Source organism: Rhinolophus hipposideros (genome assembly GCF_964194185.1).
Source record: "Rhinolophus hipposideros genome assembly, chromosome: 7".
NCBI lineage: Eukaryota > Metazoa > Chordata > Mammalia > Chiroptera > Rhinolophidae > Rhinolophus > Rhinolophus hipposideros.
Window position 1 is genome coordinate 74,186,917 of NC_138053.1, and position 23,996 is coordinate 74,210,912.

The window sequence follows — 23,996 nt, forward strand, 5'->3', positions numbered from 1 at the left end:
TTATCATAAGTATTTAATAGAAAGTTAGGAGAACTGTAACATGGGATGTTAGCTAAATGTCATATTAAATTTTAATTTTGACCTTTTTAAAGTAGATTCTTAAAATAATCGTGGTGAATACATTTTTTCAATACTCGTATAAATTTAAGATAAAGTTTACCTAGTGTCATTCACTTGACTAATTGATATAAGGTAACCTTTTGTAATTTAGAAACTGGTACAACTGGCTGAGGATTAAGGGTATTGCTCTCTAAGTGCTGAGATTGTGACAATAAAAGAAGAATATTAAAATAACTTCTTAAAGACATAGCTACTTTGAATCGCATATAATTTATAATTATATAAAATTTGTAATTTCTCCTCCCTACCAGTTAATGCTGATATTAAGTGGCTATTTTAAGCAGATGGAACAATTGCTAAGTTGCTCTAAAGGGAAAAGAAAATGACAATTTATTCCTTCATTTAAATAGAAATTCCCAAAGTAATTAGTGTCAAATTAAGTCTCCTATGCCGTCATCACAGTTGCCACCAGATGATAATCATGGTTGAGTTTGCCTTCCTGAAGGGAAAAGAGAGACTTGTACAATATAAGCACACTTGTACTAACTGAACAAGGTTTAGATGTAAAAGTTAATTCCATGTGTGAATGTCCACCATGACTAAAACTGCAATTGCATTGAAGGTACAATCTGCTTTAAAAATCAGCAGCTCGTCTGCTTGAACTCAGGCATTAATGTCTTTTGCCCTTTGACTTGATAGAGATATAAAGTTATCTTTTAGGAATATTAGGATAACAAAATATTGTGTCTGAGTAGAAAATTTGCTTTTATAGAATCTAGTTATTGAGATAAGCATTGTTCATTATGTAGTTTCTAATCTGTTAGAAAAATAATGAACTATATTTGTGGGAATGATTTTTAACAATGGTTTAAGAACTTGACACATACTAAAATTAATTATATAGTTGACAAACAGCAGAAGACTGTGATAAACAAACTGAAGCAATCCAAACAAAACAAAACAAAAAATCTGTGTAATCTCTGTAAATCATCACCACGACCAATACTTGAGGTTATTCTCTACTTACAAGGTGAGGAATTACCCCAGCTCATACTGATTTTTGTGGTATGTGTACACACAAAAATTGTTGGATTGCTAAGGTGCATCAGTCAGTTTCTGAGGAATGACACAAAGCTGTGAGGAGGAAGTCACTTTTATACTCAGAATGAAGAAATGAATAGATCACCAGGGTTATCCAGAAAGTATGAACAGAAACTGAGTGCTACGTAAGCTGAGGGAGACTTTGAATGAAATCTGATGACTTAAAAGGGCAGCTGAATGAAAGTCAGGAAAAACAAACTTGGTATCAAGAGATGGTAAAGGAATGGATGTGGTGATGATGAGGTAAAAGTGAAAAGTAACCAGGTACAAAGGCTAAGGACTGAGGAACACATAGGCAATGACTAAAAGATGATCAGTTATAAGGCCAGGGTTAAATCTTTGCTGAGAACATTGTTGGAGTTGGCTCTAGGGCATCTTATGGAGATAAGTCCTTTGTTCTATGTGTGGTAGCTATTTGAGTCTGATTTTTCTTTCTTGCCATGGTCCGACATGATGGAATATCGTTACCTCTCTATGAATAGAATCTTTAATGTCTTGGATGAGGATTCTAATATCAGGGACACTTAAGCATCCCAGACTGTGCTAGCAAATAAGTAGCCTGAGGTCTAGGATGCTAGAGAGAATGTTGATTGGCTTTACACACACACACACACACACACACTACCACGCATGTACATATCATGTTTATGTTACGTACAGTCCTGGGAAAACAAATGGTGGTTGAGGAGATGAGATGGAGAGAAGAGGACAGATATGGAGCTTTGGTGTCAACAATAGGCAAGGGACAGGTGAACAAAAACTGACAAACAAGATGGCATAATATCATGTTAAGCCTACTGGGAAGGAAAAATCAACGTAGGACATCACTATAAATCAGAACATTTAAAGATATGCTTGTTTATCTAGAATATTGAAGTGAGTAGATGAGAAGAGGGAACAAATCCTATATTGTCAAAGTTGGTTGATATTTTTAATGTTGAGAAGTTCTGAGGAAAGCATTTATAATTCTGAGTTTACAACCTGAGGTGAACAATGTATCTCATAAGATATTGACTTTGGGCACATATTGCTGAAGATAAATCTGTTATTGAATATAATTTGCGTGTTTATATTCATTGTGGTTCCATTAAGTTTTAAGAGGGAAGTATCACTTGCACTCAGGGCTTACATGCTCTGAGAACACTACTAAGCAAGCAGGAAAAAAAGTCATTTTAGGAAGTATTTAAGAAATAATAAACAGTAAAATTGCCTCACTTTTGGAAACCAGGACAGAAATACAGTATACCCATCTGCAGCAGGATTTTAAGGTAACATCATTAATAGTTTGACAACCAGAACTTTATTCCCCTCTTATGAATATCTAGATCTTTACTGTATCTCCTAAGATGTTTTCATTGTATGCATGACTCCACTCTAATATAGAAGGAATTTTCTAAAAATGCTTCTTGCTTAACATCCTTCAATTGTTCCTGAAAGCCTTCTTTTCTAAATTGGGGTGGCATACGAGGGCTCTCAGGACACAGCCTTGACCAGCTCCACAATCCAATCATCATGAACTGAGCGAGGTCTCTCTAGTGCTAGCTTTCTTTGTACATTTCAAGTAGGGTTTCCAGGTGGGAATTCCCACCCAGTCTCAGGAATTTTTTTCGCTTTTCCATTCCCGAATCCTGAGAAAAGTTGATTGGGAAATTGGGAAAATCGGCTCCTTGAACCCAGGTGGTTGGTAGTATCGGCTGTCACTTTGGCTGTCACTGTGGAAACGATTCATCGTGGAGAACAGAAAACAGTTCATATCTTGGGATTTGGGAACGGAAAGCAAAAAAATTCTGGAGAACGGATGGGAATTCTTGCCCCGAAACCTTAATTTCAAGCATCTCCTCATTCACTGGGAGCGCTTTCCTCATAAGCATGTTTTCTCTGTCTCCCCAAATTCAGCTTCTATGCAGTGAGTTTATACATAAAAATTCCCCATGGTACCCTTCCATGAAGCTTTCCTTGAGCTCTCCCTTTGCCCTCAGTTTGCAGGAATCATAGCAGCCATTTTATTGTGTTGTCATTGTCTTTCTTATCTGGGTCCCTGATGTCAATAAAAGTTCTTTCAGGATGAGAGCTCTGTCTTATTCATCTTTGTATTTCCATTTACTGGTGCAGTAACTGGAATGGCACAGGCCACCCAATAAACCTTTATGGAATAAACAAATGGATTGTAATGTAGCAAGAACCATATTTTGACCAACAGGCAGGGCCTTCTGGACACTACACATGTTATGAGTTAGGATAATCCTTAACAACTACCTTTCCTATCCCCTTATTTGCATTAAGTGTCTATTGGGGATTGGGGGAAGGGCTAATAAAGATCATACTTCCTGCTTCTGCTTTTCAAAGTCCCTCATCCAAAGCCCTCAATGCAATTTCTCTTCTCTAAGCTATTTTTAAAGGGTATTGGAGTGTTTTCCTTTTTTTTTTTTCCTTAGGGAGGAGATAGGTTGTAATTAGTCATCCCAGTTCTTTCCTCCCAATCACATTTGTAACAAGTAGTAATTTACCTCCATGACATGAAACTCCGTTGTTACAAGTACGTGGTGAGACCACATCTACAAGATGTCTGGTCAGATTAGGTATTGAACTTGAAACTGTAGAATTAAAATTTTCTAAAGAGCTACTAAAACTGTTTAAATCCTGTAACTATACTAATGGCTTTATTAGCAGTTAGTTTTGTTAATTCATGTTCTTTAGTTCAGACCAACAGATATTATATAGAAACTACAAAAGTGTGAGGAAAAGCCACAGTGAGATAAAATTCTGTTACAAGGAATTTTAATTATTCTGTTTCAGTTAGTATTTTGATGATGCTGAAATTAGGGACCAATCTGTCTTGACTATTATTGTGATCCTTTTGCTATCTTATTTTTAAAAAATCCGTTTTACATAATACCCATGGATTATTACCTTACATTTTTCAGAATATATTTATAGCAGGTGGAAAAAGTTGCAAAAATAAAATAATGTACTTGTTTTAACAGATTGATTATTTATAAAAATGATTCACTGAAAAGGGGAATATTTCTTAGAAGGAAAAAAAAAACCAATAAGTATAACCAATTAATGCTTATATTTTTTCTTTTAAAGTCCAGTTAAAGGGAAACCACTATTTTCTTAGAGTCCAACTGTCTGTATTGGTAAGTCAAGGGGTTTAGTCATGAAGTGATGAGAATTAGCTTCTATTACATCCTGTTAAAATAATTAGTCACCATTCCCTGAATCAACTGCATCCTCTGTTTAGCCTCACATAAATCATTCAAGGGATGGTGGTAAGAAACTGGCACTTTTTTCCCCTGAGGTTTTTGTTGTTTTTACAGGGACATCCAGTGACTGAGTTTTGACTTTATAGCATATCATAAAAAGGACAAGCAAAAAATAAAGCTGTTATTCTATACAGGTACTTTTCTGAGAGGACTATAACTTGTAAAGTTCCTTAAGTCTTATTCTCAGGCCAGGTTCTGAGGGTAAGACTTGGGAAAGACAAGTGTCCATTTTGATTATTTTATAATAACCTGTAAAAATGAAGTCTGGAAAAAAGATTCGATGATTCAACTTAGAATTTATTACAAAAAAAATGAGTGCTAGATGGAACTAGTGATTATATTGAAAAATAGTAAGATGACCACAGCACTACAATTATGAATTCCAAACTGAATTAAGTTGTCCATTAATTGTATTCAAGGTAGCAAAAATAATCAGCATATTGTCTAGCCCCCGCCTTTTTTCTTTGCTTTAAAAAAATACTGATTCCAATCTTTTTTGTCTGAAGTTGTATGTTTTCTCTTTACCCATAAACTCCCTACCTCAGATAGGTTTTTCTTCTATTCTAACCCAATTTAATAACAGAACTTATAGAAATTTTTCTTTATCCCTAAAGATCTGTGTTTACAGCTACGTCAAGTTATTTTGTTTTTCTTCCTGGCCTGAGACATTTGATGTGTCTGAAAATTAAATTTGAAGGTGTGGATTTCAGCCTGGGTTGTGCAAATATTTTTTTTATCAGCTCTATGAGACTTCTGAAAGTCTAACCTGAGATGGTTAAATACACTTTTCAAAATTTCCCTTGTCTTACGTAGTTGAAATATTAAATAAATTGGTAACTTATGAATTCTACTTTCTAACAAATAATAAAATAAATGAAGGTTAGGAGATGGGATATTTTAATAAAGAACCTAGATATGTGTGTAATTTACGTATTACTTATTTAAGGAATTAAAATTTTGTACAAGAACACAGAACACTATGAATCTACTGAACATGAGTTAATTTTAATTATTCAGACAATGTTTTGATGTCTTATTGTTCTTCTTGGTATTGCCAAGGATGTTATTTGTCATACTGTAAATATAGGAAACATCCATCAGAGTAGATATTCAAATGAAAGAATTCCAGATAAATTTTGACTGTACTTTTACACACACACACACACACACACACACACACACACACACACACCAGGTACATGTACATATATTTATATAAGCTGATCAGAAAAAGCAAATGAAGTTTATGTCTGGTCTCATCTCTAAAGACACCTTACTAATAGGTATTAAGTAATTTGCCTCATAATAAATCCATCAACCAATAAGTCTAATTACCTTAAACAAATAGTCATTGTTATAATGAGTCCATCATCCATCCATAAAATCAAGACTTCTTAAGCCATTGAATCCCTAAAACATTAATGTCCTTATTTCTGGTCATCTAGTGATGTTTACTCCTGGCTTTTGCTTTAGTAGCTTTTCATAATAGCACTCTTGGGCATGAGGTTTCATTTAGCAAAAAGAAAAGACATTTGATTCATATTTTTAAAGAGCATACTATAGCATCTTTTCCCTAAAATATGAATACATAAGTAGTTTGGTGGACAAAGTAGACAAACCAAATGGGTTTTTCCTGTGAAAAGGCAGCTTTCTTATTCCACAAAGCTACGGTCACTTTAGTATTCTCTGCAGAGAAAAATCCTTTCCCTGTCACATGGTCATAAATACATGCTATCACTGGCAGCGATCTTTGCTGTTAATCTTTTTTTTATGCACAAACAGATTTATATAAAAAAAATTGCTTTAGCTGTCAATGCTTGGTATCAGTCAGTGTTTTCTAAAATTGAAAATAAATTCTTCCTTTTTTTTTTTTTTCTTTTTGACCAGCCAGCAATCTCATTCACATTTACTATACCGGGGCCTGCCAAAAAGCAAATTAAAATCCGTTAGAGTATAAACTGTACAACTCTACATGGCTCTGAGAAGTCCACAGTGAGGCGTGAGGTGGTGGTGATGAACGTGCCTCTGATTTACACTGGCAGTATTTCAGACCAAAAGGAGACAACGCCACCCTCTAGGGCTGTCAGGCTACAGAGTCACAAAGTTGGCTTAATCCCTGCAGCCTTGGTTAAATACCTAATCAAACTAATTCAGTGAGAACCAAGCCAGGCAGGAAAGTCTTGTTGAATCTCATTTATGTCAATCAATTTTAGGTATTGAGATCTGGAGGATGTAAGCTGGTATGCAAGCACAGCGCTCCCGAGGGGAATGTGCAGGTGTTCCAGGGGAACAGACCCAAAGACTTGGTGAGTGGCTGGTTTTGTACAAACTAAGTGGCTTTATGAGCAGAATTCACACGTTCTGGCAGAAGAAGGTTAGCAGTATCTCAAGCCCCAGTCTCATGCCTCAAATGATATATATGGAAGCTTTCAAACACTTTAAAGGATGGGAAGGTAGAAACTAAATTAAATTGAGCCATCTAATGAGAGCCAGTGTTATTGTAGTTTCAGAATGTTTCTAATTGTGGTATTTACGTGCTGATAAATTTTAAAATGATTAAGGTGTCAGGATTCCCTAGGAATGGTAAATATATGTGGTTTTAGGTTTCTCTGCAACATTTTGATTCCCCACGTAGGCATGGTTCTTCATTTGATTGGTAATATTGGCATTAGTTCAGACCAGAGCTGTGTAATGAAACATGTCATTGGTGATGTCTCATTAACACACCTTAAAAACATTCTGCTCTGAAGATTGAAATGAATGTTTTACTGGAAATAAATGCATGTGCTTATAGTAAATCCATTAGAAAGATGGGTAATTTGACCACAGGTATTGCATGCGGTAAATATTAATACTCTTTTTGGTTATTAGATGAAAAAAGAGGGTAGAATACTGAGATGAGAAAATCACACATTATTCGCTGGGGAATTTGGTCAAAAATTGATTCTTTGGGCCTTCTTCAATCTGGGAAATCAGGGAAAAGGAAGAAATATCCTACATTTAACAGCCAAGAGGCAAATAAACCATGTTTTGTCTTTTGACATTAGTCATGGGCAAAGAATTTTATACCTGGAAGAGTCTTTTGTGATGATCTTATGCAGTTCTGTCTTTCATCCAACTCAGTGTTGCAGGACCAAACACTGAAGACTGAGCTCAGTGTCCTGGTGGTCAAATCAGAACCAGGCTCCCCTATTCAGTCTGATGCTCTTTCTACTGTGCTATAGACTTTTCCTGATTTTCTTATTTTTCTTTGTTTTTGAGAGAGTAGTTTTTCAAATAATAAACATAGTTACCACTTCCACAAAGTTTACAGCATTTCAGGCACTGAAAGTGTTAAGAGTATTTTTATCTCCATTGTGCTGACAAAAAACTGGGCACAGTGACCTTCAATTACCTGCCCAAGTCACACAGAGAGGAAGGTGTGTGTTGCAAGGGTTTTAACACAGTGGTGTCAACCCAGCTCTAGAGAGCAAATGTCCGACATTATGTAAATGTGCAAAGTGTAATTGAATCCAGGAAGAAGAGGGGCATAGCTTTAAGTGCATGATTTTTTTTTTAATTAATTTTATTGGGGTGACAATTGTTAGTAAATTTACATAGATTTCAGGTGTACAATTCTGTATTACATCGTCTATAAATCCCATTGTGTGTTCACCACCCAGAGTCAGTTCTCCTTCCATCACCATATATTTGATCCCCTTTACCCTCATCACCCACCCCCCACCCCCTTACCCTCTGGTAACCACTAAATTATTGTCTGTGTCTATGAGTTTTTGTTTCTCATTTGTTTGTCTTGTTCTTTTTGGTTTATATACCACATATCAGTGAAATCATAGGGTTCTCTGCTTTTTCTGTCTGACTTGTTTCACTTAGCATTATTCTCTCGAGATCCATCCATGTTGTCACAAATGTTCCTATATCATCTTTCCTTAACGCCGAATAGTATTCCATTGTGTATATGTACCACAACTTCTTTATCCATTCATCTATCGAAGGACATTTTGGTTGTTTCCATGTCTTGGCCACCGTAAACAAAGCTGCAATGAACATTGGCGTACACGTGTCTCTATAGAGAGATGCTTTTATATTTTTGGGGTAGATACCCAAGAGAGCGATTGCTGGGTCATATGGTAATTCTATTTGTAATTTCTTGAGGAACCTCCACACTGCCCTCCATAGCGGCTGCACCAGTCTGCATTCCCACCAACAGTGCACAAGAGTTCCTTTTTCTCCAGAGCCTCCCCAACACTTGTTACTATTTGTTTTGTTGATGAAAGCCATTCTGACTGGGGTGAGGTGATATCTCATTGTGGTTTTCATTTGCATTTCTCTGATGATTAGCGATGTTGAGCATTTTTTCATATGTCTATTTGCCATGTGCATATCCTCTTTCGAGAAATGTCTCTTCAGGTCCTCTGTCCATTTTTCAATTGGGTTGTTTGTTTTTTTGTTGTTGAGTTTCATGAGTTCCTTGTATATTTTGGATATTAGCCCCTTATCAGAGGAACTGTTTGCGAAAATCTTCTCCCATTCAGTTGGTTGCCTCATTATTTTGTCAATAGTTTCTTTTGCTGTGCAGAAGCTTTTCAGTTTCATATAATCCCATTCGTTTATTTTAGTTTTTACTTCCATTGCCTTTGGAGTCAAATTCATAAAATGCTCTTTGAACCCAAGGTCCATAAGTTTAGTACCTATGTTTTCTTCAATGCAGTTTATTGTGTCAGGTCTTATGCTTAAGTCTTTGATCCATTTTGAATTAATTTTGGTACATGGTGACAGATAGCAGTCCAGTTTCATTCTTTTGCACGTAGCTATCCAATTCTGCCAGCACCATTTATTGAAGAGGCTGTCTTTCCTCCATTGTATGTTTTTAGCTTCTTTGTCAAAAATTATCTGTCCATATTTATGTGGTTTTATTTCTGGGTTCTCAATTCTATTCCATTGGTCTATGTGTCTGTTTTTCCGCCAATACCAAGCTGTTTTGATTATTGTAGCCCTGTAGTACAAGGAAAAATCAGGGAGTGTAATACCTCCAGTATTGTTCTTTTTTTTAAATATTGCTTTGGCTATTCGGGGTCTTTTGTGGTTCCAAACAAATCTGATGATTTTTTGTTCTATTTCTTTAAAAAATGCCATTGGGATTTTAATGGGGATTGCATTAAATCTGTATATGGCTTTGGGTAATATGGCCATTTTAACGATGTTGATTCTTCCAATCCATGAGCACGGAATGTCTTTCCATTTCTTTGTGTCTTCTTCAATTTCTTTCAAAAATGTCTTATAGTTTTCAGCATATAAATCCTTCACATCCTTGGTTAAGTTTATTCCTAGGTATTTTATTCTTTTTGCTGCAATTGCAAAAGGAATTGTTTTTTCTATCTCTTTTTCTGAGATTTCATTGTTGGTATATAGGAAAGCAATGGACTTTTGTACGTTGATTTTGTAGCCAGCAACTTTACTATATTCATTGATTGTTTCTAATAGCTTTTTGGTGGAGTCTTTAGGGTTTTCTATGTATAGCATCATGTCATCTGCAAAGAGTGACAATTTAACTTCTTCATTCCCAATTTGGATGCCTTTTATTTCTTTCTCTTGCCTGATAGCTCTGGCGAGGACTTCCAACACTATGTTGAAAAGCAGAGGTGATAGGGGACAACCTTGTCGTGTTCCTGAACGTAGAGCAAAGGGCTTCAGCTTTTCACCATTAATTATGAGGTTAGCTGAGGGCTTGTCGTATATGGCCTTTATTATGTTGAGGTATTTTCCTTCTATACCAATTTTAGTAAGTGTTTTAATCATAAATGGATGTTGTATCTTATCAAATGCTTTTTCTGCATCAATTGATAGAATCATATGATTTTTGTCCTTTATTTTGTTTATGTGATGTATCACATTGATGGATTTGCGAATGTTGAACCATCCTTGTGCCCCGGGGATGAACCCCACTTGGTCGTGAAGAATAATCTTTTTAATGCATTGTTGTATTCGATTTGCTAGAATTTTGTTTAGGATTTTAGCATCTGTATTCATCAGAGATATAGGTCTGTAGTTTTCTTTTTTTGTGTTGTCCTTACCAGGTTTTGGTATCAGGGTAATGTTGGCCTCATAAAATGAGTTAGGGAGTACTGACTCTTCTTCAATTTTTTGGAAGAGTTTGAGCAGGATTGGTATTAGATCCTCTTTGAAGGTTTGGTAGAATTCACTGGTGAAGCCATCTGGTCCAGGACTTTTGATTTTGGGAAGGTTTTTGATGACTGATTCAATTTCGTTACTGGTGATCGGCCTGTTAAGATTTTCCAGTTCTTCATGATTCAGCCTTGGAAGGCTATATGTTTCTAAGAACTTGTCCATTTCTTCTAAGTTATTAAATTTGGTGGCATATAGTCCTTCATAGTATTCTTGGATAATCCTTTGTATTTCTGTGGTGTCCGTGATAACTTCCCCTTTTTCATTTCTGATTTTGTTAATTAGTGTCTTCTCTCTTTTTATCTTAGTGAGTCTAGCCAAGGGTTTGTCGATTTTGTTAATCTTTTCAAAGAACCAGCTTTTTGTCACATTAATTTTTTCTATTGTCTTTTTGTTCTCTATTTCATTTAGTTCTGCTCTGATTTTTGTTATTTCCTTTCTTCTGCTGACCTTGGGTTTCGCTTGTTCTTCTTTTTCTAGTTTTTTAAGGTGTAACATGAGGTTATTTATTTGGGATTTTTCTTGTTTCTTGAGATAGGCCTGTAATGATATAAATTTTCCTCTTAAAACTGCTTTCGCGGCATCCCAAAAATTTTGGTAGGATGTATTTTCATTGTCATTTGTTTCTATGTATCTTTTGAGCTCTCCTCTAATTTCTTCTTTGACCCAGTCGTTCTTTAAAAGTATGTTGTTTAATCTCCATGTATTTGTGTTTTTTCCTGCTTTCTTTTTGCAGTTGATATCCAATTTCAAAGCTTTGTGATCAGAGAATATGCTTGGTATGATTTCAATCTTCTTAAATTTGCTGAGGCTGATTTTGTGTCCCAATATATGGTCTATCCTTGAGAATGTTCCATGTACACTAGAAAAGAATGTATAGTCTGATGTTTTAGGATGAAGTGCTCTATATATGTCAATCATGTCCAATTCATCTAATGTGTCATTTAGGGCTGCGATTTCGTTATTTATCTTCTGTTTGGATGATCTATCCATAGCTGTCAATGATGTATTTAAGTCCCCTAGTATAATTGTGTTTTGGTCAATTTCTCCCTTTAGTTCTGTTAGTAGTTGCTTGGTATATTTCGGTGCTCCCTGATTGGGGGCATAAATGTTGATGACTGTTATGTCTTCTTGTTGTATAGTCCCCTTTACCATTATGAAATGTCCATCTTTGTCTCTTGTTATCTTTTTCACCCTGAAGTCTGTTTCATCGGAAATCATTATGGCTACACCTGATTTCCTCTGGGTACCATTTGCTTGGAGTGTCAATTTCCACCCTTTCACTTTGAGTCTATGCTTGTCCTTGTAGCTGAGATGTGTCTCTTGTAGGCAGCATATGGTTGGGTTTAGTTTTTTGATCCAATCTGCTACTCTGTGTCTCTTTATTGGTGAGTTCAGTCCATTTACATTTAGGGTGATTATTGATATGTGAGGATTTCCTGTCATTCTGTCTTTAGTTTTCTGGTAAGGCTGTGTCTCCATTGTTTCTTTGCCTTTTTGTTGTTGTCTGTTATTTCTGTGTGGTGGTATTCTATGATGTTTCCCTCTGTTTCTTCTTTTATTACAGTATATATTTCAGATTTGGATGTTTTTTGAGAGGTTACCCTTGAGTTTATGTAAAAGAAAGTTTGATATTTAGAGTATTCCAGTTTCTTCAGTACGCTTACTTTCTCTATTCCCATATTCCAGTTCAGGCCTTTATGCTCCCCCTTTTTATGTTTCGGTTGCCACAAGTTGTCCCTGTTGATGGTGGTCTAATAGCCTCCTTTAGTATTTCTTGTAGTGCAGGTTGTGTATTAGAAAATCCCCTCAGCTTCTGGATGTCTGGAAAGGTCTTTATTCCTCCTTCATATCTAAAAGAGATCTTTGCTGGATATATTATTCTTGGCTCATGATTTCTCTCTTTCAATAGTTTGAATATTTGGTTCCATTCCCTCCTAGCTTGTAGAGTTTCTGCTGAAAAATCTGATGATAATCTAATGGGCTTTCCTTTGTAAGTTACCGTCTTCTTTTCCCTGGCTGCCTTGAGGATTCTTTCTTTGTCATTGATTTTAGACAGCTTCAATACAATGTGCCTTGGTGAAGGCCTGTTGGGATTGAGGTAATTAGGTGTTCTATTTGCTTCTTGGATTCGAGGATCCAGTTCTGTCCACAAGTTTGGGAAGTTCTCATCGACGATTTGTTTGAATATATTCTCTGTTCCCTTCCCTCTTTCTTCTCCTTCTGGTATGCCCATTATTCTTATATTGCTCTTTCTGATGGAGTCAGAAAGTTCTTGTAGAGTTCTTTCATTTCTTTTAAGTCTCAAGTCTCTTTCTTCTTCCCTCTGTGTAAATTCCAGGTTCCTATCTTCGATGTCACTGATTCTTTCCTCCATCTGGTCAACTCTACTACCTAAGCTGGATATTTTATTGTTAATTTCTTCTATTGAGTTCTTAATCTCCAGAAATTCTATTTGGTTCTTTTTCAAAATTTCAATCTCTTTTGTAAAATGCTCATGGTGTTCTTTGATTGTGTTTCTGAGTTCATTAAACTGCCTTTCTGTGTTTTCTTGCATCTCGTTCAGTTTTTTCAGAATTGCGATCTTGAATTCTCTGTCATTTAAATCACAAAGGTCCATATCTCTAAGTTCCTTTTCTGGAGACTTTTCACTTTCTTTCTGAGCTATCTTGTTGCCTTGGTTATTCATGGCAATCACTGATTTACTATTTCTCTTCCTAGACATCTACAGGAGTGTCTTCTGCAACAGGTTGATAGGTATGCGAAGAGCTTTTGGAGTTCCAAAGCTCTTTCTGCACCATATTCAGAGCCCGTTTGTTTCAGCAGTTCTATTTACTCCTGCAGGGATCCGCCCAGATAGGTGGGGCCAGGGGCGGGGTGAGTTGTGAGAGGTGGCCCAGAGCAATGGCGGCGACCACCACCACAGCCAGTCCTGCTTCCACAGCTCCCTCCCCTTTGCCGGAACTAGTTGAGCTGCGAATCTGTGTCTGCGGTCCACAGTTCTTAGAGCAGCAAATATTCTGTCCTTTGATCCGACACTGCTAGTTTATCGCTTCTAGCACCGGGCAGGCGGGGGCGGGGCGAGCTCTGGGAGGGTAGGGAGGGGGCGGCTAGCCTCCGTGCCTAGGGCTTCCGTTCTCCGCTCGGCAGTGAGGGCTTAAACCACCGATTTCAGCCCTCTTCCCTCAGTCTTTGCTCCGAGGTCTGCCGTGAGTGAGCGTTGGGTTCAGCGGTTTTGTATGCTGCCCCCTCAGCCCTGTGGGCCGTAAGCGGAGCCCTAGCAGTGGGAGTCCTTCCCTCTCTCGCAGTGGCGGTGGTTCCGGGAGCAGCGGGCTCCGAGCACTGAGCTAGGTCTGTGTCCTGCGCCCGCGCGGCTCTGTCTCCGCACTTCTCCTCTCCCTCCTCCCCCGCTCGCGCGATTCACCCACCTGGAGGTGAATTCAGTAGTCGGCCTCTTCGTCTTGCCTGTCTGCTGTGCAAGGAGTCCTTTGTGGAGTTATTGTTGTCCGATTCGTTGTAAATTCCAGGGGAGCGTTACAGAGGCTCACCTCACGCCGCCATTTTTCTCCACAGAACCATCTTTGTCTCTTGTTATCTTTTTCACCCTGAAGTCTGTTTCATCGGAAATCATTATGGCTACACCTGATTTTTTCTGGGTACCATTTGCTTGAAGTGTCAATTTCCACCCTTTCACTTTGAGTCTATGCTTGTCCTTGTAGCTGAGATGTGTCTCTTGTAGGCAGCATATGGTTGGGTTTAGTTTTTTGATCCAATCTGCTACTCTGTATCTCTTTATTGGTGAGTTCAGTCCATTTACATTTAGGGTGATTATTGATATGTGAGGATTTCCTGTCATTCTGTCTTTAGTTTTCTGGTAAGGCTGTGTCTCCATTGTTTCTTTGCCTTTTTGTTGTTGTCTGTTATTTCTGTGTGGTGGTATTCTATGATGTTTCCCTCTGTTTCTTCTTTTATTACAGTATATATTTCAGATTTGGATGTTTTTTGAGTGGTTACCCTTGAGTTTATGTAAAAGAAAGTTTGATATTTAGAGTATTCCAGTTTCTTCAGTACGCTTACTTTCTCTATTCCCATATTCCAGTTCAGGCCTTTACGCTCCCCCTTTTTATGTTTCGGTTGCCACAAGTTGTCCCTGTTGATGGTGGTCTAATAGCCTCCTTTAGTATTTCTTATAGTGCAGGTCGTGTATTAGAAAATTCCCTCAGCTTCTGGATGTCTGGAAAGGTCTTTATTCCTCCTTCATATCTAAAGGAGATCTTTGCTGGATATATTATTCTTGGCTCATGATTTCTCTCTTTCAATAGTTTGAATATTTGGTTCCATTCCCTCCTAGCTTGTAGAGTTTCTGCTGAAAAATCTGATGATAATCTAATGGGCTTTCCTTTGTAAGTTACCGTCTTCTTTTCTCTGGCTGCCTTGAGGATTCTTTCTTTATCATTGATTTTAGACAGCTTCAATACAATGTGCCTTGGTGAAGGCCTGTTGGGATTGAGGTAATTAGGTGTTCTATTTGCTTCTTGGATTCGAGGATCCAGTTCTGTCCACAAGTTTGGGAAGTTCTCATCGACGATTTGTTTGAATATATTCTCTGTTCCCTTCCCTCTTTCTTCTCCTTCTGGTATGCCCTTTATTCTTATATTGCTCTTTCTGATGGAGTCAGAAAGTTCTTGTAGAGTTCTTTCATTTCTTTTAAGTCTCAAGTCTCTTTCTTCTTCCCTCTGTGTAAATTCCAGGTTCCTATCTTCGATGTCACTGATTCTTTCCTCCATCTGGTCAACTCTACTACCTAAGCTGGATATTTTATTGTTAATTTCTTCTATTGAGTTCTTAATCTCCAGAAATTCTATTTGGTTCTTTTTCAAGATTTCAATCTCTTTTGTAAAATGCTCATGGTGTTCTTTGATTGTGTTTCTGAGTTCATTAAACTGCCTTTCTGTGTTTTCTTGCATCTCGTTCAGTTTTTTCAGAATTGCGATCTTGAATTCTCTGTCATTTAGATCACAAAGGTCCATATCTCTAAGTTCCTTTTCTGGAGACTTTTCACTTTCTTTCTGAGCTATCTTGTTGCCTTGGTTATTCATGGCAATCACTGATTTACTATTTCTCTTCCTAGACATCTACAGGAGTGTCTTCTGCAACAGGTTGATAGGTATGCGAAGAGCTTTTGGAGTTCCAAAGCTCTTTCTGTACCAGATTCAGAGCCCGTTTGTTTCAGCAGTTCTGTTTACTCCTGCAGGGATCCGCCCAGATAGGTGGGGCCAGGGGCGGGGTGAGTTGTGAGAGGTGGCCCAGAGCAATGGCGGTGACCACCACCACAGCCAGTCCTGCTTCCACAGCTCTTTCCCCTTTGCCGGAACTAGTTGAGCTGCGAATCTGTGTCTGCGGTCCACAGTTCTCAGAGCAGCAAATATTCTGTCCTTTGATCCGACACTGCTACTTTATCGCTTCTAGCACGGGGCAGGTGTGGGCGGGGCGAGCTCTGGGAGGGTAGGGAGGTGGCGGCTAGTCTCCGTGCCTAGGGCTTCCGTTCTCCGCTCGGCAGTGAGGGCTTAAACCACCGATTTCAGCCCTCTTCCCTCAGTCTTTGCTCCGAGGTCTGCCGTGAGCGAGCGTTGGGTTCAGCTGTTTTGTATGCTGCCCCCTCAGCCCTGCGGGCCGTAAGCGGAGCCCTAGCAGTCCGAGTCCTTCCCTCTCCCGCAACGGTGGTAGTTCCGGGAGCAGCGAGCTCAGAGCACTGAGCTAGGTCTGTGTCCTGCGCCCGCGCGGCTCCGTCTCCGCACTTCTCCTCTCCCTCCTCCCCCGCTCGCGCGATTCACCCACCTGGAGGTGAATTCAGTAGTCGGCCTCTTCGTCTTGCCTGTCTGCTGTGCAAGGAGTCCTTTGTGGAGTTATTGTTGTCCGATTCGTTGTAAATTCCAGGGGAGCGTTACAGAGGCTCACCTCACGCCGCCATTTTTTTTTCACCTTGAAGTGCATGATTTTTTTTAAAAAGAAAAATCTATGTTCTAGTATTTCACGGGGAAAAAGTATCATGCAATAAAAACAAAATGAAAATAACAGATTCTGTTATGACTTAGAGCCCTGGAGTAGTTGGCCTTTTAGTAAGGGTGTGTTACCACATTGTCTAAAGTCGCTCATGTTCTTTAAATCACATTGAGGGTGGTAGGTAAAAGCATCCCCCAATATTTTGGGCAAGGAAGTGCTTTTAAAGGATGAGTTCTTTTCAAGTACAGACTGTACTGAATCTAAGAGGAACTGTAAGCTTTGTACTTCAGAACTAAATAGATTTAAGAGTAGCCAAGCAAATCTTTAAAATATGATTTGAGATGATATGTATGAAGAACAGCTTATACAGAAGGAAGAAAATGTCACAAAGGGATAAATGCACATTACTTATACTTTAAATACACAATGTGGTATATAATAAAGTATACTTCATTTCTGACCTTACGTCATAGTAATTTCACGTTAATAATAATTGTCTTCATCCCAAATTCTTCTTAGGAAACAGACACATGGAATAATTTTGTAGGTAAATAGAGAACATGAGAAATGATTTTCCAAAGTTCAATCTTAAATATGTCATTAGAAACATGAAGTGTTCTCAGAATATCCAAGTAATGCAGGAAACCTAGGGGGCTAAAGCCTTTAGGGACCTTAATTCTTCAGGATGACTTAAAAGCTGAAAGACAGGAGTGTATTTTGAGCACGGGGCCATTTATCATAGAGCGGACAGAAGTCTTTTCCAGCTTTTATTAAATTAAGACTTACAAGCTGCCTAGTTTTGGGGTTACAGTCACATTGATGTTTCCTGTTTGCTTGCTTTATTTTTCTTGTTTGTGTATTTATTTATTTTGCAGTTCTTAGTTATGCATTTCCAGAGTGTTCGCTTCTAAATTTAAAATCAGGAAAAATTTCAATATAGCTAAAAGAAAAAACAAGAGAGTGTATTTTTACAATTTCACAAATTACTGAAGCATCGTCATCCATACCTCTTACTGACTCTGAGTGCCTATTTTCTCTCTATTCATTATATATCAGCTTGAAGCCTGAGTGACAATGAATTTGTCAAAATTTATGATAAGAATGCAAGAACAACAATAAGGATTCTGATGGTCTAAGTTAAATAATGGATGTGTGTGTGTGTGTCTGTGTGTGTGTGTTGGTGGATAAATATGTGATCACCAAAAGAGAGGAAGAAAACAGGGCACCCTGGGTATCATATCGGTGAGGGCATAGTTAAGGAAATAGGAAGAGAGGTAGGTATTTCAAAATGGGGGAAGGTTTGCTTTGGAACTTTGTAACACAGTTCTGGAAGGGCTAGAGAAATAAAACAGAGAAAAGCAGGAAAACTGGAGGAGCCAAAAGGCAGAAGGGGAGATACTCTGAGATGAAAGAACAAATGATACCCCTAGACTAGAGCTCACAGCGCTGTCCCTGCTGCGCTGCTGGCAGTGCTGGAACTGAAGATGCTGCCACTGCTGGGGCTCCAAGCTTCTGCAGTCACCCGACGCCACTGCTGCTACAGCAGCCTCTAACAACTGCCATTGTTGTCAGTGTCAGAAAATGGAAGCTTTTCTCTTCCTCTCACCTTCTGTTATTCCTCTAGTTCCTCCCATGAGCAGGACACAAACAGGAAGCCATACATAAAAGGAGTCTGGGAAATGTAGTTTCAGCTTTTCAACCCCAGCTGTTCAGAACAAAGTTTAGAAGGATACATGAGTGGCTGTACTTATACTTGCAATAAACTGCAAAGTCACCATCAACTTGGATGCACAATCTTCAGCATGCCAAGGGTTCTGAGAAAAACTAGCATAGGAATTTCTTCTAAATTTTGTTTACATGTTTGGGTGTGGGCATTACAATTTATAGTCTATTGCAGAGAGTGGTAAACTTTTTCTTGAAGCTCTAGATAGTAAATATTTCAGGCTTATGGAGCACACAGTCTTTGTAGAAACTTACCACCTCTGTTATTATAGCATGAAAGTAGCCATAGACAATGGAGAATGAATGAACATAGTTGTGTTCCAATAAAAGTTTAATTACAAAGATAGATGGCTGGTCTGCAGATCATAGTTTGTGGATGCCTGACTTATCGAATAATAGGGTACTAGTTCTTAAACTGTAGAATGATTTGAAAAAATACGAACTTATGGTGGTCAGAGTTTAAATGCTGCATTAATTTTGATTTAGTTTGCAAATCTTTCTTTGAAGAATGCCTATATGATGTATATGAAAAATGACATCTGTTGTTGATGATTTCAAAATGCTTAGAAGAAAGCATAATTCTTTTATCATACTGGCAAATAGACAACTGAGTGAAAGAATTCAGAGTATCTGAGATCAGAAACAGGTTTGTCTCAGAATCCCTTTATAAAGGCAGCTCAGAATGTGTTATAGAAAGAGGAGACCAATGAAAAAATCCAGAATGTGTCTGTTTGATGACCGAAGACACAGGTTAGAATTGTGGTAGGCCGGGAGGCCATCAATGACTATGTGAGAAGACCAATAGTATGAAGAAGGTAATTACCATTTGAATTATAAGTTAGAATTATGGAAATCTGGCCCAAACCTGTCTGAAGCTATCAAAAGAGTGTAGGGCACACTTAGAGCACTCCTGATGACAGGACTCCTGATGACAGGACCTTGAAGAGCTGTCTGCATGCATCCATTTGTTGCAGCATTATTCACAATGGCCAAGGTATGGAAACAAATGTGCATCAATGGACGATGAATGGATAAACAAAATGTGGTTTATACATACCATGGAATACTATCCAACCTTAAAAATGAAGACAATCCTGCCATTTGCAACAATATGGATGAACCTGGAGGACATTATGCTAAGTGAAGTAAGCCAGTCACAGAAGGACAAATATTGAATATTTCCACTTACTCGAGGTGTCGAAAATAGTCAGATTCGTAGAGGCAGAGAGTGGAATGGTCATTGTCAGGAGCTAGAAGGCAGGGACAATGAGGAGTTGCTAGTCCATGGGTACAAAATTTCAGTGACACAGGATGAAAAGTTGTAGAGATCTGCTGCACAGCACCGTACCCAGAGTGAGCAGTACTGTACTGTGCCTGCTTCTCTCACACAAACTCTCCCTTGCTGCTCTCCCTATTCATTTCAGCAAAGATATCATTTTAGAACACACTATCAGTAGTATGCACATTTCTAAAGTTCTGAGATTTTGTGATTTACCACCACACTATCACCACTCTAGCCATGTCTTTTTTTCCTGGGTTTCACAGTTTTCCTTCCAAAGACGAGATGGTAAATATCTGCATGTCTTTTGTGCTATTCCCTCCATCTCAACTCATCTCATTTAAACAACTATTCAAAAAAAGAGAACACACAATTCCACAAGCAAGGCATTTGGAATTTATACAAAACCCAGGAATATATCGGACCTCATCTTACAAACTTCCCCGAGCCTTTCTTCTACCCAAATAACAAAAAAGTTAGCTAAAATGCCTAAAAGTTAAGAATATTGCCTCAAATCTGCACTAATTTACATTAGCAAACAGAATACTTTGTATAATGAATTTTTTTTCATTCAAGTAGATGGTAATTTTGCACTTCATGAAAAGTACAAGGAAAGAGTTCTTTTTTCAAGTTTGTATGGTTGAAAGGTCCCCATCCAAAAGTTTCTCTAGGATAATAGAACAGGACTTTCTGCAAGGACTATTAAATCTTACCATTTTGGATGTAGGAAACTGCTTACAATATTTCAATGCTGACGTTTTCAGTTTAAATAGCAAAGTATTTAAAATTTCAGGATAAAATTTCTAATAGATCACCCTGATGGACATATATACCTTATTCTATGCTAATTTTTAGAAAGCATTCCATTTGTACATGTTTTCTTTTTTTTTTCATCTGCCACTTCATTTATTTTTTTATTTGCAGGAGGAGTTGAAACAAATTTTAAGGTGTTTTCATTTTTTCCCCCTAAACATGAATCATTCAAGTATAACCAACTTAACCATAGAAACGTAGCAAAGTAAGGGGAAGGTAGTACAAAAACCCAAGAGGCAAAGGTTGGAGGGGAAAGAGGTGGGTGCAGTCCGTATATACCATATGCATAAACGCCATGATTCACCTGCTCAGGACCGCCTCCCCAGAAGGCAAGCACAAGGACCCCATTTTAAGAGGATGTTTTCCCCCCACATATCTGAGAATGTTTCAACTTAAAGCTTAAGGTTAAAAAAAAAAAAAAAGCAAAGAAAACCCCACAAACCACCAGCCATAACCACCTTCCTTAATCGATCATAGGAGTTTCTTTTCATTTTATAAAAAGATTAATACAAAATATTGAAATAATTATTTTCTCATCTTATATTTGTAAAGATAATAGAATTCAGAAGTATCTTAGAAAACAGACCAGAAACCGCCGTCCAGTTTCCACCCGTTGCTGAGCAGATCAGCAGGACTAGAAAGTTAGGATACTGGAGCTGCTGGTAAAGAATGGGAAGCCAGGCCCAGAAGAAATCAGAAAATATGGGGGAAGGGGCAGGCGGGGTGCGGTTAGGAGCAACACCGTGTGATAATGGCTGTGCAGAAAAGGGGAACACAAGGTGCTCAGAAAGGCCTTGAATTCCTCCTCGACATACAAAACTGATTTGTACAGAGATCCAAGCAGTTTGGTCCCAAACTGAGGTGAACACTTCAATGTCTATTCACATGCTTTGTTTTCGCTTTTAAGAATCAAAGTTGCCCAAATTAAATCTTTCTGCTAATATTACTAGCAGAAAATCATCAAATTAGTCTTCGTTCCAAATGAAATTAAGAACAAAACTGTTGGTTTCTAATAGGGAACAAACCAAAATCCAAGTATCGCTCTCCCCTCCCAGCCCCAGCCCCCACTCCACACACCAACAACAAATGAGAAACACAGCTAAAGCCCAATGTGCTGTGTTCTGCTCAAGAGCTGGGCCTGACCCCAGGCTCCACACCAGCCACCTCTGTCCAGTGGGGCGCAGTGCCAGAGATCCTTTCAGCTGTAGTAGGATTCTGCATGGCTGATAGGGGGTATGGGGTGGAATTTTTCAGAATCTTCTTGGGGCTCCTCTGTTTAGCTCTTCGCCAGCCATCAAGAGTGGCCCCTATTCAGTGGTGACTGCAAATTGTCCTTCTCTTCTAAGTTCTCTGTCCCACTCTCGTAATCTTCAATCTCCCCTTCTTCCCCAATGAACTTGTCGTGGGCCGACTTGGGACTGGGGCTGGATTTCCGGAACATGAATAGGCCCTGACCCTGGGGAAAGGCTCCTCGGCCCCGGCCCTGGCTCACCCACTTCTCACTGCCTTCACCTTCACGGTCATCCTGCATGTAATACTTCTTGCTTTTGGGAGTGTACTCAGGTTTCCACTCCTCCTCCCAGTTTCTTTTTTGAAAATTGTTGCTGCTGTTGTTGTTGCCAGAGTAGGTGCCTCTGCTCCAGCTTCTCCCTCTGGCTCGAAACTGAAAGGTCCCTCGAGCTCTGCCTCCTCTTTCACTTGGACCCACAAAGTCTTTGGTCCCCAGTCTTGATTTGTCAAAGCCCCTGGTGCTCTCCTCTGTGTCCTCCGCCTCTTCAGTGTACTCCTCCTCTTTGTAGCAGTGGGACGACTGGAGGCAGGGGACGATGACCTGGACCGATCTCGTGCTCGCTGGTGCTGTTTCTGCTTCTTTGATCCTTTATGGGTTTTCTTGGTTTTCTCAGCTGATCTTTCCCTTGAGAGGCTTGAGTCTCAGGAATCCACTGATTCTCTTGATTTACCTCGTTGAGGATCTCTCTCCTTATGTTTTTTACGACGTTCAATATCAAGGCGGAGATCAACAGGGTCATCTTTGTATTTTCCCTCAGTCTCGTAGCCAGGTTCCGGGGGACTTTTCATTTCATCATGAGCCAAACCATGTTTTCTGAATGTACTGGGGAAATGTCTGTCCTCCTGTGTATGTCTGGGCTTTTCTTGTGTTTAGCTGCATCCTGCTCACTTCTTCTCTTTAGGGATTTAGTAAAGCATTCATACAATGTCATTCCTGAGGACCCAAAGTGATGCTCTTTGACGTGGTGGACTATGGTCACTATGTGCTGGGCAAACAGCTCGGAGGGGCTCCGCTGAGACTGAGCTGACTGTATGTGTTGGAAAATGGAACAAAATTCCTGTTCCTTTTTGTTGCCATGAACCAGATCTCGACAAAGCTTGCGTTCCTGAGCCAATAAGCCACTGGGTCTTGCAAGGTCCTCAGATGCATTTGCATCTTCAGAAGTGCGTCTGCTCCTTGGCCTCGTCTCCCTGGTTATCCCCGGCAGCCTGAGATGGCCCGCTATACTTGGAAGAGCGCTTTTTCTCCTTTGCAGACTTGCGCTTAGATTCAACTCGGCTGTGGTTGGAGGAAGAACGAGAGGATGAGGAGCGCCTTGACCTGTCAGAGGAAGACTTATCGGAGTTTCTAGAATGGCTTCCGGACCGTGGCGAAGGGGACCTTCTCTTTGGGGACCGGGATCGGGGACGGCCCCGACGAGGACTGTATGTATGCTTGCTGGTAATTCTGCCAATTTGTGCGGTAGTTTCCATAACCTCCGCGGTTACACTGGCCCCACGGATAAAAGCCTCTGTTGCGACCTCGGAAATCCCGATTCTGATACACTCTTGGGTGATTCCTGTCTCTGTTATGAGCTGGAGAAGATGATCTGGAACGAGACCTAGAACTCAGCCTGCCTTCCCTTGAACGAGAGACAGATCGACTTCGAGATGGAGACTTCGAAAACGACCGAGAACCGGATCGTGATGCAGGTCTTGCGCTAGAAGAACGAGACCCGGGCTTGGATTTGTTTGTTTTTGACATCTCTGCAGAGAGGGTCAGTCACTTTTCAATGACACCTGATGAGCGATTCGACTTGCACCAGATCCCAAACAGACACTACCTCAAAGGGACACTGGCAGTGCCACTGGCGTCGCCAGTTTACAGTCAGGAGACGACCCACGGCCCCGGTCGCAGCTGCAGCCTGGCAACCGCACAACCGGCCCCACGCTCTGTACGTGTTTTCACACATTAAAAAGAACATTCCTTTTGCAAAATCCATTTGAAGTGATTAGAAGATACTAATCACACACTTTCATCTTAGAAAACTATCCCAGGAAATTATAATACTAAAATACTAAGTATAATACTAAAATACTGAAAAATTATAATGCTAAACAAAAACTCTCTTCCTCGTGTGCAAACTGATTACCCAGGACTAGGCAATGTCTGTAGTTCGAGTTCTTTCTCGAATAGTGGCCATCTATTAAGTGGCCATCTATGAACTGTATAGACACACCCGTATATGTATGTATATAAATATCTGTATGCATGTACATACACGTATTTTCAATAC

General features: G+C 39.3%; 1 pseudogene across 1 annotated transcript; it reads right to left on the reverse strand.

Moving 5' to 3' along the window:
* Positions 1–21,724: 21,724 nt before the first annotated feature.
* On the reverse strand, positions 21,725–23,464 carry LOC308499768 (thyroid hormone receptor-associated protein 3-like; annotated as a pseudogene). The gene is made up of 2 exons: positions 22,949–23,464; positions 21,725–22,911 (listed from the first exon to the last, which is right to left on the reverse strand). The product of its transcript is annotated as a thyroid hormone receptor-associated protein 3-like (transcript).
* Between the last annotated feature and the right edge of the window lie 532 nt (positions 23,465–23,996).